General features: G+C 41.6%; 1 long non-coding RNA gene across 2 annotated transcripts in view; it reads right to left on the bottom strand.

Annotated features, from left to right (window-relative positions):
* Nucleotides 1-6,482: 6,482 nt before the first annotated feature.
* LOC309528517 overlaps nucleotides 6,483-17,994 on the bottom strand; it is a 45,942-nt gene continuing 34,430 nt past the window's right edge. For both annotated transcript variants that reach the window (XR_014217782.1, XR_014217783.1), the window contains one exon: nucleotides 6,483-6,768. This is a non-coding gene — a long non-coding RNA (uncharacterized lncRNA). The remainder of the gene's footprint in view (nucleotides 6,769-17,994) is intronic.

Below are 17,994 nucleotides of genomic sequence, written 5' to 3' on the forward strand. Positions count from 1 at the left end.
GATATTGCATATTTGTGCAGTCTATTGTGCTGGGCAATCTATTTATGGCATAATGGAAAAGGAGAACTAGACTGATGGGAGGTGAGTGCTTGGCAGTTGCAGATGCAATCTCACAATCAATATTCCAGTCATGAACAATCTGACAAAATGCAGTAAAAACAAGGATGTACAGGCTTGTGTTATTTTGTTATGAACTAGGACATTCAAAAGCAGCCTAAGGAAGGAGAAAACCCAACTCCCAATGAATTCTAAAGAAATCAGGCTGCTTAATCCACTCCCCAACCCAGAAAGCAAAATCTCAATGCATTGAATTCCAGTCGAGGTATATTCCTCTGTGATTATCTTTTGCACAATTCAGGGAGAACAGGGAGAGCATTAACCTGTGAAATCTGTGTTCAATCCAACCATTTTAAAAATTGACTTTGTAGTTGAGATAGCTCCTTCCTCTCCTGTGCTGCTATGGGAGCCTTAGTAAGTTTATTTACAAATATGTCCCAATGATTGGCCAGATATGTAGCTCATTGCTGTACATACTTACACAGATATAAGAAACTGTGCAAAAGATTGCAGCCTTAAATACAACTCCTTTTTCCATAAAATGAGTACACTGGCCTACTTTGCAAGTTTATTGTTTGGAAGAATAAAAAAAAAGAAATTTATTTATTTTTGCAAGTGGAACAGCAATAAAGATATGCCATTATCCAACATGTTCCTCGGGGGAGGAAAAACATTTCAATTCTACCTTTCAGTTGACTTTAAACTTGTCAAGATCTGTCAATACTGCTATCAATGTCATGATGACCTTGTTTTTCGGCATCCAAATAATACAGTTAACACACACCTTTACATTGCTCTGACCATATGAACAGTTAGATGGGGAAATATAATTTAGAGCTCTGGAATAACAGCTTTTCGGTAACTGGTTTAAAACTCCTTCTGATCTATCAGTGTGGGAGTCTGATCTTAGGTAATGCAAAGCTGAGATATTTCAAATGCAAATGAGTATTCTCAGCAAAGTAAGTTTTACAGTAATACTACAAAGCAATGCAATCAGACTGAGGAGATGGAAGTCATCGGAGGTCATCTGCTGGAAGAAAGCAGGCCTATAAATGCAGGCAGCAGATCTCCAGAGAGCAACTTGAACAGCCTCCCACAAGGTGGCTCCCACTAGTTTCATCTTTCACTTCCATTTCATATATAGAGCACCCTGTAGAACATTCATCTCAGACACTATGCATGCAAGTGAATTGCCCATTCAGGAAAATATCCATAGATATTAGGACCTCCCCCTCCCCTCAGTTCCCTTACCATTCATTTATTCACAGTAGTCAAGATGGCCAACCCACAAGGATATATTTGTCTGTGATGGATGAAGCTGGTGATAAGTGTAGTCCAAAGCATATGGAGCCAACCAGGATGGAGAAGGAAGGACTTGGGGTACTTTGCCCATTGTGGGAATGTTTAGGAAATGACCCTGATGACTTCTTCCTCTATAGTTGGTTTTAAGATGGAGTAGGAAGATCTTTTTTTCTAACTTCTTTTAGTCATTAATAGCTGTACTAAATCAACAACTCAGCAGGGATAAGGCAATTTTCTTTCTTGACGAAACCTTTGCTTTCATTGCTCTCTGAAAGCAAGACAAGGTCTATTAAAATAACATTAAGGGAAGAGCTGCCAGCTCAAATTAGGAAAGTTTCAAACATCTTGAAACAGAGGGGGGGATATGATTAACAGGCTGATCGGATAAGTAAGGAGGAGGAACAACTAGCATGAACAACCTTCGTGCTTAATTATATCTTCCTTCCTCTCTTTCAGTTTAGCCGCTTTAATTACATGTGTTTCGGAATATAAACATATGTTCATTGTGCACACACATTCACACTCTTTATTATAATGGGCATCGCCTCAATTTTGTTTTGTTTTTAACCTAACAACTCTAAAGCTTCATTCTATTGCCTTCCCACCCACCCCAAAAAAATGCATGTGCCAGAAAAATTAGCATTTTCAAAGACAGTTACACCCTAACCCTGAACACCCACACTTAAATTGGATGCACACAAGGCTAAAAGTGTGCAAGACAGAGTCCCTGATGATTTTGCTTTCTTCTCCACCATGAGAAAAGGCAGAGATTGGCCATCCTAGAAGGGGGCAGTCCTATGATCCCTAGGGCAGCATTCAAGGGGTCAGTGGATGCAGTGGCAGAGAGCAGGTGGGGACATGTCTGGTGTGCATCCCGGGAGCATGGTGCACATCCTGAGGGTGTGGCATGCCATCCACAGGGGCATGGCACCCTGCGGGGGGCAGCCATAATGGCACCCCACAGGGATCGTGGTGCTGGGGGCGGTGCGCTCCCCCGCCCCCCTCTTCCTCTGCCAGTGAGTGGATGGACAGGACCACCAGTGCTGGATCCCACCACTCTGATGGTGACAGCTTCCCCAATGCTGTGGTCCAACTGATGGGGCTCTCATGTCAAAAAGGCTAATAAGGAAGCTGCTTGCATCCAAATGACCCCAAGCCCTTCCAATACCTTGCCATGCCTCCACCAATCAGAGACAAATTTGGAAGTGCTTCTGAGCATGTCTAAACCTCTGTTCCCCACTAAAAGAAATTGTTTTTGTATAATTGGAGACACTCAGATGTGAGTGTTCCTCTACCCCCCCTTCTGCCCTACCGCACATTGGATGAAATGTTAAACTGCTTTCATTTCTCTCTGTCTCACACACGTGCACAAACATCCTTAGGATTTCCTAAAACTAAGGCTGCAAAAATAAGTGTCTATGTTATGTTGCAGTCCTAAGCACAAAGCACATTTCACTGAAATCAACTGAATCCACTTCAACCAAAAAGAAATTGAATCTACTTCCAGCTAAATTATCAGACCACAGCCAAAGGTCATCTAGCCCAACCTCCTGCCAAAGTAAAGCACTGCAAACAATATTTCCCTGTACTGTAGTCAATTACCGTAAGTGAGAGAATGGACAGGTTGGAGAATAGGATTCCCTGAATCCATTGACTTCCCTCCGCCTTTGATACGTGGTGGAAGTGCAAGATAACAAAAGCATTCTGGGAAATGATTTACCATAAACAAAGATTTCTTTTGAAAATGTGCAGAGTGCAGTTTCCTCCTAAATGAGGCACTATTGTAGGGCAGGTTTTCAGATCAGAGACTGCACCTTTCTTACAAGGTTCAGAGCTTGTTTAACAAAGTGCAGACACACCATTTAAGAATATGAAACCAATTCTGGTACACTGCTAGTTTTTGTGCCTTGTCATGGAATTTGTTCCTCTCCAAGCTCTATGCCCCTGCCACCCACTTTTCCTTTCAATGTGGGCTCGAACCCAACTTTGAGCAACAGATTCCTGCATTGCAGGGGGTTGGTCTAAATTACCTTTCTGGTCCCTTCCAACTCTAAAGTTCCATGATTTTATTATTATTATTAAAAGGTGGTGGTGGTTGTTGCTGAAAATTCCTGAGGCCACAGTATTTGATTCAGAACTACAGGCTTCCTAGAATACTATGTTAACTAATTTAATAAAACAATGCCAGTCATCCAAAGAGCTCATATCAGCAATCTCCTCTTCCTTATAACCACTGAAACAGTCACTGCCCCAGTAGCTTTGTGTCCAAGCAATGATCTGAACTTACATTTCCCAGTGCAAGTCCCACACCCCATTCACTAAATTTCCCTGCCTCTTGAGGCTTCTGTGTTGCTGGTATATATGTTAATGTAACATAGTTTTGGCCCCTTGATCTTTTCCTTATGAATGAATGTCTTCAACACATGTGTGTTTATGTTGAAATCAATTCCAGTCATCGAACACAATAAACCCAGTAAGTGTTCCAGAAAAACATATTCTGGCAAAAGAAAAAGAAAGGAATTTGTTAGACTGTTGATTTGCTTCCCCATCTCCTGCAGGCTGAAGACTTCAAAAAATGAAAAGAAAAAAGGTTACAAAACATTGCTATTTTTTAAGATCCTTAAAACTCAAGAGCGGCTTCCGTCACCACCTGACAGAAGAGAGGCACACATTTTCAATCTGTTGAAAATAATTGTGTGGAAAAACTCATTCGGTGGCTTCCAGACAAAATCCAATCAGTGTAATGGTTTTTGAGAACGAGGAACTGTATTCACATTTCATTCATGTAAAGAATGAGATAATAGAGGACTTTCATGGTGGATGAGCACCCTGCAGGTAGTGCAGTTTGCTATACTGTATGCAGGGCCTTGCTGGGTCCATCGCATAAAGAAAAATCTCTCTTAATTTGTCCCCATCCCTCAGGCATCAAATACATTTTCTTCCAAAATGAATGGACTGAAGCGAGGATTGACAGCATTTGCACTTCAATGAGATTCCCTGTGAATGACAGCTCTGTTGCTTTGGGAAAACCAGCTGTGATTCTAGCATTCCTTTAATGCGATAAAATTGATGTAACCTGCCGATACCTGGGTCCTTGTCATGAAACCTGGGTAATTATTTCCTAAATCAAAAAAGAGGGAGAGAAAAGGGCTTTTCACATTCACCGTGCTCACTGTCTTCAGCTAATAAAAGGTTTAATTGAAAGCTAATAATTTCAAATCCAGCACAGCAGAATTAAGGCCTGCAAAAGTAGCATCACGTTCACTCCAAGTGCTACTACTCTAGCTCAAGTTGCCTGAGATTTTCATTTTGAACAGTGTTCTTTTGCTCCCTGTAGCAATTTATTCTTTTCAGACACAATAAGCCTGCAACGTATATGGGGGTTACCATAACCTCCAACATTTCTCCAATGAAAATAGGGACTTCCTAAGGAAAAGTGGGACATTCTGGGATTAAATCAGAAACCAGGACAGCTTATCTAAATCAGGGACATCCCTGGAAAAATAGGGACACTTGGAAGGTCTGAGTTACGTTCCGGGATCACACCTAAAGCCAAAATCACATATAGTCAGAACACATTGGGTCCAATGGCAGGTGGTATTGATTGCCAAAGTCTTTCTTCTCCAGGTATCTGCTTCCTTTCCACCCCCTTTTAATTTTTTAAAAAAATCTTTTGCCTTGGAGGGCTAAGCCAGCTTGGGGCTCCTACCAGGGACTGGCAGCTGCTTCTGCTGCTGCTGCTGCTTCTTCTTCTTCTTCTTCTTCTTCTTCTTCTTCTTCTTCTTCTTCTCCTCCTCCTCCTCCTCCTCCTCCTCCTCCTCCTCCTCCTCCTCCTTTTTAGTTTATAATTTTATTCTAGCAAGACTGCTACCATGCTTCAGAGAATCAAGAAGAAAATATCACCGCCTATCAGGAGCTGGTTTTGTTGCCCAAGCAGCACTGAAAAATGGAGAGGAGAGGTGTAAAGCAATTGGCAAATCCCAGTGTATGGTTGCTGAGCTGTGTTCAGGTTGGCCGAGTAGAGCAGCCTTGAGGGGGGATTGTGGATTTGTTGTTGTTCTTATTTTTACCATGTAGTTTGTGGTTTTTAAATTGTAGTGTACTACCCTGAGATGTGCGGATAAAGGATGCTATACAAATTTAGTAAATAATAGCAATAATTGCATGTGAAGACCCCCCAAAACCACCCCCAAATGAAGACATAAAAGACACAGATTTTAGTTTGAGGTTTTTGGCATTAAATTTTGTCTACAACTTTATTGATTACAGCATGTGAGTGGTTGCTTAGGCATTGGTTCCAGACTACCTGAACCTGCACAGTGACAGGAACAGGACTGACACTGGGCATCACCATATGTCAGTAAGGGAAAGCAACCTGGGGGAGCAAGAAATGGCTTTGATCTCACAGCTCACCCCAGATGCTCCCAGGGGCTCTGGCGTGGCCCTAGACCCTTGACAGGGTTCGGACAAAAGCAAGGTGAGCCCCTGGATTCCTTTAACGGAATTCCCTAGCAGCAACAATGGAGGGGCAGGCAGAGCCAACCATGTCCCCTCCCCAAAACACTGAACCAAATTCCTAACCACCAACCTTACAAAGTTGTGACGATTTGCTTCACGGTAGGCAAAAACCAAGTGGAACCAGCCAATCAGCCAAATGGCAAAATTCCTACTGGGCCCCTGCTCCAAAACAGACGACCCCTAGACAGGCATAGCAAGGCCATAAGAACAACCCTAAATATAGGGAGAGGAGGGCAGGTGATCCGCTGCACGTTGCAAGAAAGTGAAACTCTCCAGCGATGTGCAGCAGCTTAAGTAGCCCCTCAGCAGCCAATAGCCAACCCAACTGACCAAATTTCTGCCCCAGCAACAGAGGGGCAACCAACGTGGTGTTGTGGCCATTCAAACGGTCCCACCACACAACAGGGATGCAGTTCCTAGTGATCTCACCACAACACGTGCCCTCCATGATGGAGGATCTGACTAATAAAGTTGTGGAAGTCCCAGTTATAAAGAGAATGACTGGAATTCATTGAACACATTTTATGAATGTGTTTTATACTTAATAACAAAAGGATACCTGGAACGGATTAAGTTTGTAAACCAAGGTACCACTGCATTAGTAATAATATTACAGTTGGATTTGCTTTATTTACTTGGCTTAACATTTCTACATGAATAGCACACTTTATGTAAAAAATACCACAAAAAATACCAGGCTCCAGCATGCCTTTTTCCACAGTGCTTCCTGTTACTCCTCAGGGTCTAGATGTGTAGGTAGAAGGTAACCTTCCTGCCCATTGTTCTGCACAGAGATGATAGTCAATGACTAGGCACAGTCCATGGCCTAATACATGGTTGTAATGGGTCTTATCTAGAAGAGGACTCCAGCAGATGGGCGACAAAGGACAACTAGGGAAGCAAAAATAAATGTAGTTTAGAAAAAGAACATCCAGTGGTTTGGCAACCCATCAAGTCCATTTTAATCCCTTTAGCTTTGTGTTCATCACAGAGGCTGTAAAAGGTAGCATACAGTGAATAAAAAGAATTGCAGAAGAGTCAGCAAGAACGTTTTCAGATGGGACTTTTAAAGGTCACTAAAACATAAGGGTTTTAAAAGTCTTCTAGCAAGTCATGGAAACTAGAGCTTCAGTTTCCTGTGAACATTTTTGGCAGTCCTGAAAAATTCCTCCCTTCTAAAATGCTCTTAAAAATAAATAAATCCCCTCATTTTTAAAACTAAAAATAAATGGCAGTAAATTGTAATACAAGCTTATAATTGTTTGTGTTAATCCATAACATAAGTGAGATACAGAGGTTAAAAAACATACTGTACAGAGTAAATGCCATATGCTTTATACAAGGGAGGAGGGAAACTGAAGAGAAGTAGTGAACATTTGCAGTCATCTATTACCCATCTCCCAGCAAGTTATATGGTTGCACTTTGTTATTCCAATCCATAATAAACAATGACAATCTATCAATAAAGCTCTTACTCCCTTGCCAACCTTCTCTGTTTTTGATCCTGTCCGTCAGCTTCAGCATGTATCCCATATCCCATTCAACCATCTTCTTGTGTCAGAGATTCTTTCTGTTCCCACTTTTGGCAGACTGCCATCCTGACAGCCGTAAATACATAAGTAAGCATTTCTCTATTCACCCTGTTTACTTCATTTTCTGTGTTACCAAACAAAATGATTAATGGGGCCTGCTTTGTTACAACCTGTCATTTCCTTGGTGTTCACCAACACTAACTCCCAGAACAACTTAGTACACATACACAAAACGTGATATTTTCACTCCTGTTGTCCCACATCTCCAAGATTTGTCATCTGCTCTGGGATATATGTGAATCGATCCTTTGATATGTTTCTGTACAACTTTTCCTCGCCCTGACTTCCTCTTGCTCTCACTTTTCTAACACTTCTGAATACGAAAGCATCAGTGTAAGCAGATGCTTTCATCTGCCCTGGCTGCAACAAAACATGTCTTTCCCATATAGGTAGGGTTGCCATATTTCAAACTGTGAAAAATCTAGGCAGTTGTTGAGCTTCTTTTAGTTTTGCCCAAAGTTGTTGAGCTCTTTGGGCAAAATCGCCCACCAAAATTTGCCACTTTTGAGCTACTTTTATGGAAAAACTGCAAAAACGGCACTGCCGAAATGGGCTGTCCGGATTTCCCCAGACATTTCCCCGATTTCTGCCCAGACACTGCTCCCAACTGCTGTATTCCAAATATGCCCGGGAAAATCCGGATGTATGGCAACCCTATGTAGAGGTCTCTACAGCCACAACAGGCACCCTTAACTCTCCACCGCCCAAAGATGCATGAAACATTGTTTCACGACAGATGCCAACCACTCAGAAGGAAGTCTCATTGAGTTCAGTTGGGTTTATTCCCAAGTAAGTATGATTAGGATTGCAGCCCTGTTATCCTGGTTTCACAGTTAACTGTTAACTTAATCCTGCCTTGGTTTCCTAACTCAGGTATCTGAGAAGGACAATTTAGCATCCTGTTGATGTTTTACTCTTTGTTTTCTTGGATTGCATACATTCCTGTGGGCATATTAAACATTTACAGGCACTCTCCTTCAATTAGTGTAACACAGTTAAGTCCTTTCTGCAATGCAACATTTTATTCCATAAATATTTATTTATTTTTAAAAAGGAAATGGTGGTGTTTGCATCTGCTGAAACATAACGCTCAAGTTAATTTATGCTTAGTTTGATCACACGGGGTTCCATATTGTTCAGTGCTCTCTGAACTTTGAGCCACCCACCTTGAATGCGCAAGCCAGCACAAAGGCAACACCCAGGTGAAACAATTAACAATTAACAACAACGTGTGAGTGGTTTTTTGAGGGGAGGAGAATCTGCTCTTCTCTTATTGGTTATTTCTACCTACAAATTTAAACTAGAGATCACTACATGGACAGCTAATATTTCTTTTCCTGTTTTCATATTTGCTTTCTTCCCTCACTCTACATAAGTGGAGATATTTAGAAAAGGAAAGCCCTTTCATCCATGTTTCCATGTCACAAACAGACATTTGGAAGCCTGCAAGGAGGAGGAGGGAAGTTTGAGGCAGTTTCTGCCTACTTCAAAGTTAACCGAGTTATTGAATTCTTGGCCTGGGGCCACCTTTGCAAAGCACCATGCACAACACACACCACAATCTATTTTATTGGCTGCAATATAATGTTTCTTGAAAGTTTAATATCAGTGTCAAGTGGTGAGGATAGGAGCCCTGTGGAAAACAGGACAGCCCTCTGCGGGTGCATTTGTGCCCACAGATCCCAGGTTGGTGCCCCCTGCGTTAACCATTAGGTTGCTATCATGGCACAACTATGGCAAAAGAAGCTTGACTGATGGGGGCCCCCCCACCTCCACCAAAACAATCAAAAACTTGAACTACACGTTTCAGGCATTTTCATAAATTTGCATGAGTGGGTGTATTTTCTCTAAGAGTCAAAATGGAATTTTTAAATGCACAAATAAGGCTGCACTGTATTAATAAGGTAAACACTTCTCTGACTTGGTCCTGGAGGTGTTGCTGAACATGATTAGAGACGACCAGCAGGTTAAAGGTGTAAAGGTCGGAACCAAACACTATAAGTTAAGAGCGTTCGCAGATGACCTTGTTTTGACCTTGCAGGAGCCAAACACTAGTACAAAAAGAGTGTTGGAAATAATCCAACAATTTGGACAGGTAGCTGGATTTAAATTGAATAAACAAAAAACTAAAGTCTTAGGGAAAAACCTAACAGATATGGAAAAGAATAAGTTTCAAGAAGAGACAGGTCTGACGGTGGTTAAGAAGGTGAAATATCTAGGGGTTAATTTAACATCTAAAAACTTGAATCTGTATAAGGACAATTATGAAAAATGTTGGTCAGAAATTAAAAAAGATTTAGAAATATGGTCAAATTTGAGATTGTCAATGTTAGGCCGAATTGCAGTGATTAAGATGAATGTACTGCCTAGAATGTTATTTTTATTTCAAACTTTGCAGATTATTGACAAGATGGACTGTTTCAAGAGGTGGCAGAAAGACATTGCGAAATTTGTCTGGCAGGGCAAAAAGCCCAGAATAAAATATAAAATTTTAACAGATGCAAAAGAAAGAGGGGGATTTGCCCTGCCGGACTTAAAATTGTACTATGAAGCAGCAGCATTCTGCTGGCTGAAAGAGTGGATGCTCCTCGAGAATACAGATATCTTGGACTTAGAAGGTTTCAATAATGCATTTGGCTGGCATGCATATCTATGGTATGACAAAATCAAAGTGCATAGTGCCTTTAAAAATCATATTGTAAGGAAAGCGTTGTTTAATGTTTGGATGAGATATAAAGATCTGTTGGAAAACAAAACCCCTAGATGGTTGTCACCCTTAGAGGCTAAGGCCCACAAGAAAGTTAATATGGAGGTCGGATGGCCAAAGTATTGTGAGATCTTAGAACAGGATGGAGAGAAACTGAAATTAAAGAGCCATGAAAAATTAAAACCCAAAGTACAAGATTGGCTCCACTATTATCAAATAATGGAGGTTTTTAAACAAGACAGGAAAATTGGCTTCCAGGTGGAAAAATCAAAACTTGAGACAGAATTGTTAGAACCCAATACTAAGAATTTGTCAAGAATGTATAACTTGCTGTTGAAATGGAATACACAAGACGAAACAGTTAAATCAGTTATGATTAAGTGGGCACAGGACATTGGTCATAATATTATGTCTGCTGACTGGGAAAGGTTGTGGAACACTGGTATTAAATTTACGGCATGTAGTGCTTTAAAGGAAAATGTGATGAAAATGGTCTATAGGTGGTACATGACTCCAGTTAAGCTAGCAAAAATTTACCATTTGCCTGATAACAAATGTTGGAAATGTAAGGAAACTGAAGGTACTTTTTATCATCTTTGGTGGACATGCCCGAAGATTAAGGTTTTCTGGGAGATGATATATAATGAAATGAAAAAGGTATTTAAATATACCTTTCTTAAGAAACCAGAGGCCTTTCTCTTGGGCATTGTCGGCCAACTGGTGCCAAAAAAGGATAGAACTTTTTTCATGTATGCAACAACAGCAGCAAGAATACTGATCGCAAAGTATTGGAAGACACAAGATTTACCCACCTTGGAAGAATGGCAGATGAAAGTGATTGACTATATGACATTGGCGGAAATGACGAGCAGAATTCGTGACCAGGGAAAGGAGACTGCGGAAGAAGACTGGAAGAAATTTAAGATTTATCTTAAGAACTATTATAAACTTGATGAAGTTTAGAATGTCGAGATTCTACAGAGAGAAAGGGTTGCAGTAATATAAGATTAGATTAAGAAAGGACTATGATGAATTAGGATCGGAAAAAACATTTATAAGTTGCTATAAAATTTGGACATGAGGATGCAGAAAGGGGAGGTATGGGGAAGTCCGAGGAAAGAAGTTTATGAAAGGACATTTTGAAATTATATTTGTTTGTTTGTCTGTTTTTCTTTTATGTTTGTTTGTTATAAAAACTCTTGTAAAACCAATAAAAATTTTATAAAAAAAAAAAACACTTCTCTGACTTAAGGATAGCTTTAAGGATAGTGTGTGTACAGCTTGTTGTATTTTGAGGTAGTGCACAGCATTTGCCCAGCTATCCTGCTATCTGTTCTCCTTTGCCTCGTTATGCATTTCCTCATTAGTTCATTCCTTGCCATTGTTGCTCAGCAATTCTTTACAGTAGGTGGTCATTGCTTTTATTTTATTTGTCCTTCTGCCTTGTTTCTCTTGGGAAAGGCTCCAGGTGTTCTGTCTATCATGTTCATCCTAGCTCTGTCTGGAACACCACATCCAGGACTGACAGCCTGGTTAAAGAGGAGCTCAAAATGAGGAGAATCTCCTTAATTGCCTGTATTTTGGCTTTCAAAAACAGCTTTCACACCTAAAGCTGGACTGGCTCACATCTGGGGCTGTCAGGTTTTTGGCTTGCAAATGAAGAAATCAGCTGCACCCGCTTCCCTCAGGGTTATCTGGGGGAAAGCTAAATTTGATGCATAAAGTGAAAACACACAGCCTAATTTCCATAGAGAATACAAACAACATATTTCCTTAATATGAACTCGTATGAATTATTTTGAGTTATTGGTGCCCTCCCCCACCCTCCACTTTTAGGAACAAATAAACAAAAAAATCTGGAGGTGTGCCTAAGTGGAGGCCATTTTGGTCTGAGAATAATGTTGAAATCTCAGTTATTCTGTCCCTCAGTGGGTGTTTACTGAATGTTATTCATTTATTTAAGGGTGCAAGTCTATGGTCCTTAGAAAGTTACCAGGATACAGGTCTATTACTATTACGATGATCAACATCACCATACTCATAATAACCATCATACCAGCAAAGTAGATCTACTAGAGCACAGCTGTGCAACAGAACCTCCTTTCCCTCTCCTCTCATGCCCCCTGCACCCTACTATGGGCTCCTCGACCCCCTGGAGCAGATTTGGGGAGCGTGCTTGGGTAGAGAAGAGGGAGGGGAAATTCCATGATGCAAGCAGGCATTCTTGCACTAGTAGATCTACTTTGTGGGGTCCCACCTATTGCTGTTATTTATTATTACAGTGGTACCTCAGGTTACATATGCTTCAGGTTACATATGCTTCAGGTTACAGACTCCGCTAACCCAGAAGTAGTATCTTGGGTTAAGAACTTTGCTTCAGGATGAGAACAGAAATTGCACGGCGGCAGCAGGAGGCCCCATTAGCTAAAGTGGTACCTCAGGCTAAGTACAGTTTCAGGTTAAGAATGGACCTCCATAATGAATTAAGTATTTAACCCGAGGTACCACTGTACTATAATAGGTTTCTAAGCTACTGCAGCGGTCTTCCCTTGACTGGCAGGGGAAACCTCTGCCACTATAGATGCTTCACCAACAGTGCCCCATGGGTGGTAAGGGCAAAAGTGTAAGGGTGTTCTGGGGGCATGTCAGAGAGGGACTGAGAGGGACCTTTAGATCCACCCATTCCAAAGTTCCCTAATTTCTCAGAAATGCACATCCAGTGCAATGGGGGAAACTCTGCCGGACCTTGAGCTGGCATAGTTATTTCTGCTATAATTTGAAAAGAAACAAATGGGTAATTTAAAAAGGTGGCAAGAGGTTGAAAGCTGCCCCTCCATCTTCCACCCTGGTTGGTGGGAGCCCAGCAGGGCTTAGGAAACAGTGGTTCTACTGCCACAAACTCTTTCTCTGTCTCATACGCCCCTCCCTAGGATTGCTCTGTTAAAACCTTTTAGAAACATGATTCTGCTCCAAAGGTCAAGATGGCTTATAAAGGGGTGTGTGAATCAATACAACAATTAAAATCACATTACAATAAAACAACCATCAAACCAAATAGAACCCTTTGGACATACAAGCCCAGATCAGTCCTATCTCAATACTTGCTGACACTCTTAAATAAGGTTGATGAAGTATGTAATCTCTTCAATGGTTCTTCCACAAGAGGTTTTGTCCTTCTATACACCTAATAATGCAAACTTTAATCATGTTTTCCAGTGGTTTACCTGGAATAGACACTGAGCTAGCTGTTGCCATTGGGGTTATACTTACTCATTCCCTGTAGGGAGTGGCAATGGAACTCTGCATGCAGCAGCTGTTCTGTTAAGTTGTGATTGTGAAAGGCAAAAGGGATCATAAATGTTTGACTAGAGGGAGCAAACCTCTGGTTGAGTGCATGGCATTTGGGACCTCCTTTTCTGCACACTGAATAATTAGTTTCGGTGCTTGGAGAGACTGTTTCTAGCTGTCAAGGGAGCAAAGTCTGGCTATCATATATAGTAAGTTTTCACAATTTATAAGGAAGTCATGGAAATATTTGTTAGAAGTTCTACTTTGAGGCATGATTTCCCTCTCCCATATATGGCGATCTCCAAGTTCAGTGCTAATGCCTTCCAGTCCAATCCTAGCCATGCCCACTCAGAAGTCAGTCTTATTGAATTCAATTCGCCAGGTAAATAGGGTTACTAGCCACAATGGCTATGCTCTGCATACAATAGAAAAGACACTATCCCTCTGAATACCTGTTGTGGGGAAATGTGGTTGGGCAGAGTGCTGTTGTCCAACTTGCAATCTTCCCACAGGCATCTGGTTGGCCATTGTGAGAATAGGATGCTGGACTAGATGGGGTGCCAGTTTGATCCAGCAGGCTTACTTATGCTATTAGACATGGGTGGCAAACTAAGGCCCGGGGGCCGGATCCAGCCCAATCGCCTTCTGAATCCAGCCCGCTGATGGTCCGGGAATCAGCGTGTTTGCTGACCCCTGCTATTAGAGTTAAGATTTCTACCTTAAGCAATTCCACACCTGTAGCAAAGAATGAGAGTCTTCCTCTTTTCTTTAATTACACATGAAGAGTCAGGTTGGAGCTAAGAAAATTGTAACCCCCATGGCATTGGTTGCCTGAAGCACTGCTTCACCTAGCTTCATGGTTAATGCTAGACCAGGTATGGCCAAACTTGGCCCCCCAGATGTTTTGGGACTACAGTTCCCATCATCCCTGACCACTGGTCCTGTTCATAGCTGTCAACTTTTCCCTTTTCTTGCAAGGAATCCTATTTGGAATAAGAGAATTTCCCTTAAAAAAAGGAAAAATTTGACAGCTATGGTCCTGTTGGCTAGCGATGATGGGAGCTGTAGTCCCAAAGCAGCTGGAGGGCCACATTTGGCCATGCCTGTGCTAGACCTTTGCATGTTATATCTGCTTTCTACTTAGCAAACGACTGCAGCACGTGGAATATCTTCCCTGCAGCATAATAAACATCCAGCTAGTTTTTGAGTAGCAGATGTCAAACTACATCTCACACACATGCTTCTTGGGCTATCTTTAGCTGTCACTGGTGAAGCCAATAAGCTATATATTTGGATTCCACTTTCACCTGAAAAACAGACTATTCAAAAGTGGCTTATCCGTATCTTTATTCTTATAACTTGCCAGATGGAACAAAAAATGAAAGACTGAAATAGTACCTGTCTCTCCCTTCAATCCTGTTCACTTTCTACCCCCCCCCCCAATTTGTTTTATAACAGTAAGCCTTGCAGAGAGGAAGCCTGATAAATAGAGCCAAGGGAATGATGGCTGTTTTGCTACTATGCTGCAGTTATAACCTTCTAAATCATAAAATGTTAACAGCAAAACTAAATTTAGACATGTTGATAGCTGAAACCATACAGCAATATGGCACATCCATTGCCTGCTATGCTTTGAGGACCCCCCAAAAAACTCCCTCCTATACCATTAATATAAACTGGTTAAATCACTTTAATACTCCAGGGGTCTCACCCACCCCAACTCTTTGCCCACTGACCTCCTTTTTCTATTCTCTGCCTTCAATTGTCACAATGGTAAAACTAGGAGGATGAAAAACAAATCAGATAGATTGTCAATTTCCAGGGATATTCTATACATAAATCAAGTTCAGTAATCTTCTCACCTGAATATTTCATCTTTAGTAAAACAACAACAACAACAACCTGTCTTGTGATGTTAAACAGGGCTGGTCTGGAGCAATTTGGGTTTTTGTCCAAAGGTTTCAGAAGAGCAGTAAGAGTCTATAAGTACTACAGTACAGCTGCACAATTTTTTTAAGCACCTTAAGACAAACAGCCTTAAAAGATTCCCTCCTCAGTACCTTGCCAGATGTGAAATTGTAACAGTGTTGTACGCAAGGGAAAATACAAGGTCTTGTATGAACCTTCAGGATTAGGAAATTATAATGTGGGAGAAGAAGAAAATATAAATAAAGGCAGCAACCATGCACTTAGTAATATCAATATAAAAAAAATATGCGGGACAATCCTATGCTTGTGTTTGGATGCAAGACTAAGAGTTTGATGGGGATTACTCTCAGGTAAGTATCCAGAGTATTACAGCCTGTGAACAGAATTGCAGCCACAATCTCAAACAGCTGGAATACTGGAAAAATACAGATTCCTTCTCAATAGTCTGAGAACATATAAAGCAATTTATTTTAAAAAAATAAAAAATAAAATACCAACAACATGCAAAGTTTACATTTGACTACCTTGGATTTTTGACAGCATATATTTCATGCCCAAAGTAACCAAGGCCAATACCTCAGTATCCTCTCCACTAACCACTAAGAGCCTGTTTTACTTGACTATCTAAGGATGGCCTGGACTGATGTTAAGAATGTCTCAATCTGAAGCTCATAAAAGCTCATAAGAGTTCAGCCAGGGTAATCACTGAATTTTCCAGTCTCCCTCAGTTTAAGAATGCTATGCTTATAAGCAATGGCAAATCATTAAGTGAAGATCCCTCATTTATTTGATGATGCTACAGTCCCCATCTGGTGGTTTTTCTTATGCTGGGAAAAGCTATTAGATTTAGTAAATTGCAGAGTGAGCCAGGACATCTAGGTTCATTCCTGTCCCTGTGTTTATAAGGACAGCCTTAATTGCTTCCTGCTTTAAAATGCTGAGAATAATACCCACCTTCTCTTGGAAAGTTCACAGAGGTATGCTATGTCCGTATAAGCTCATTCATTCTTGGGTACAGACCGTGGATGCGAAGGTGGAAAGAAGCCCTGAGTTCAAAGTAAAGATGCAGGAGAAATTCGGTTTGGTTTGCATTTTAATGAGAACCTATCTAATTCACACTTCCTGAAACAATTTGCTAAAGGAAATGCAGCTGTCCTTTGAAATGCACACAACTCTGAATTTTGCCATGCAGTTCTCTATCCATAAACTGTATTAAAACATGTGCATTGGGGGAAAGTGTGCATAAATATGCATATTTTAGTGAAAATGTATTAAATATATTAAGGAAACTTGTATGTAAAAAAACATATTATGAGAAATAAGCACTAAAATGCTGTCAAATTTTCATAAGGACTTTTAAAAAAATGCAACCTAATGTGGAGAACCTAATTGTCACCTTGTTCTATCCCTCATTCAAAGGCCAGCCTGCTAGGGTAACTTAACTGTCCTTGAACTCCAGTTTCTTTTCTGTGAAGTGGGGCTGCCAACTTCTAGTTTGGCCATCTAACTCAGAATCCTGAAGAACACAAATGTTTTGGGGACTTATAGGCCACAATTCTGTACACAATTCTGGATGGATGGCGGCTAATGGATTGAAGTTGAATCCTGACAAGACAGAAGTACTGTTTTTGGGGGACAGGGGGCGGGCTGGTGTGGAGGACTCCCTGGTCCTGAATAGGGTAACTGTGCCCCTGAAGGACCAGGTGCGTAGCCTGGGAGTCATTTTGGACTCACAGCTGTCCATGGAGGCGCAGGTCAATTCTGTATCCAGGGCAGCTGTCTACCAACTCCACCTGGTACGCAGGCTGAGACCCTACCTGCCCGCTGACTGTCTGGCCAGAGTGGTGCATGCTCTAGTTATCTCCCGCTTGGACTACTGCAATGCGCTCTACGTGGGGCTACCTTTGAAGGTGACTCGGAAACTACAGCTAATCCAGAATGCGGCAGCTAGACTGGTGACTGGGGGCGGCCGCCGAGACCACATAACACCGGTCTTGAAAGACCTACATTGGCTCCCAGTACGTTTCCGAGCACAATTCAAAGTGCTGGTGTTGACCTTTAAAGCCCTAAACGGCTTCGGCCCAGTATACCTGAAGGAGCGTCTCCACCCCCATCGTTCTGCCCGGACACTGAGGTCCAGCGCCGAGGGCCTTCTGGCGGTTCCCTCATTGCGAGAAGCGAAGCTACAGGGAACCAGGCAGAGGGCCTTTTCGGTGGTGGCGCCCGCCCTGTGGAATGCCCTCCCATCGGATGTCAAGGTGATGGACAACTACCTGACATTCAGAAGACATCTTAAGGCGGCCCTATTCAGGGAAGCTTTTAATGTATGATATTTTAGTGTTTTTTGGGTTTCTGTGGAAGCCGCCCAGAGTGGCTGGGGAAACCCAGCCAGATGGGCGGGGTACAAATAATAAATTATTATTATTATTATTATTATTACTCCAATATCAAAACAACATGATCAGTGGTCCCAACAGCACAGCCTTCTTCTAGAATGTGTCATCAGTCTATGGTAGAAGGGCTCCCATCCTTGGATTTGTGTTTGCTGAAGGGCAACTCAGTTTCCCAGCCAAATGCCCTTGTACTAATATTTGTTCATGT

Source organism: Podarcis vaucheri (assembly GCF_965113315.1).
Source record: "Podarcis vaucheri genome assembly, chromosome: 3".
Lineage (NCBI taxonomy): Eukaryota > Metazoa > Chordata > Lepidosauria > Squamata > Lacertidae > Podarcis > Podarcis vaucheri.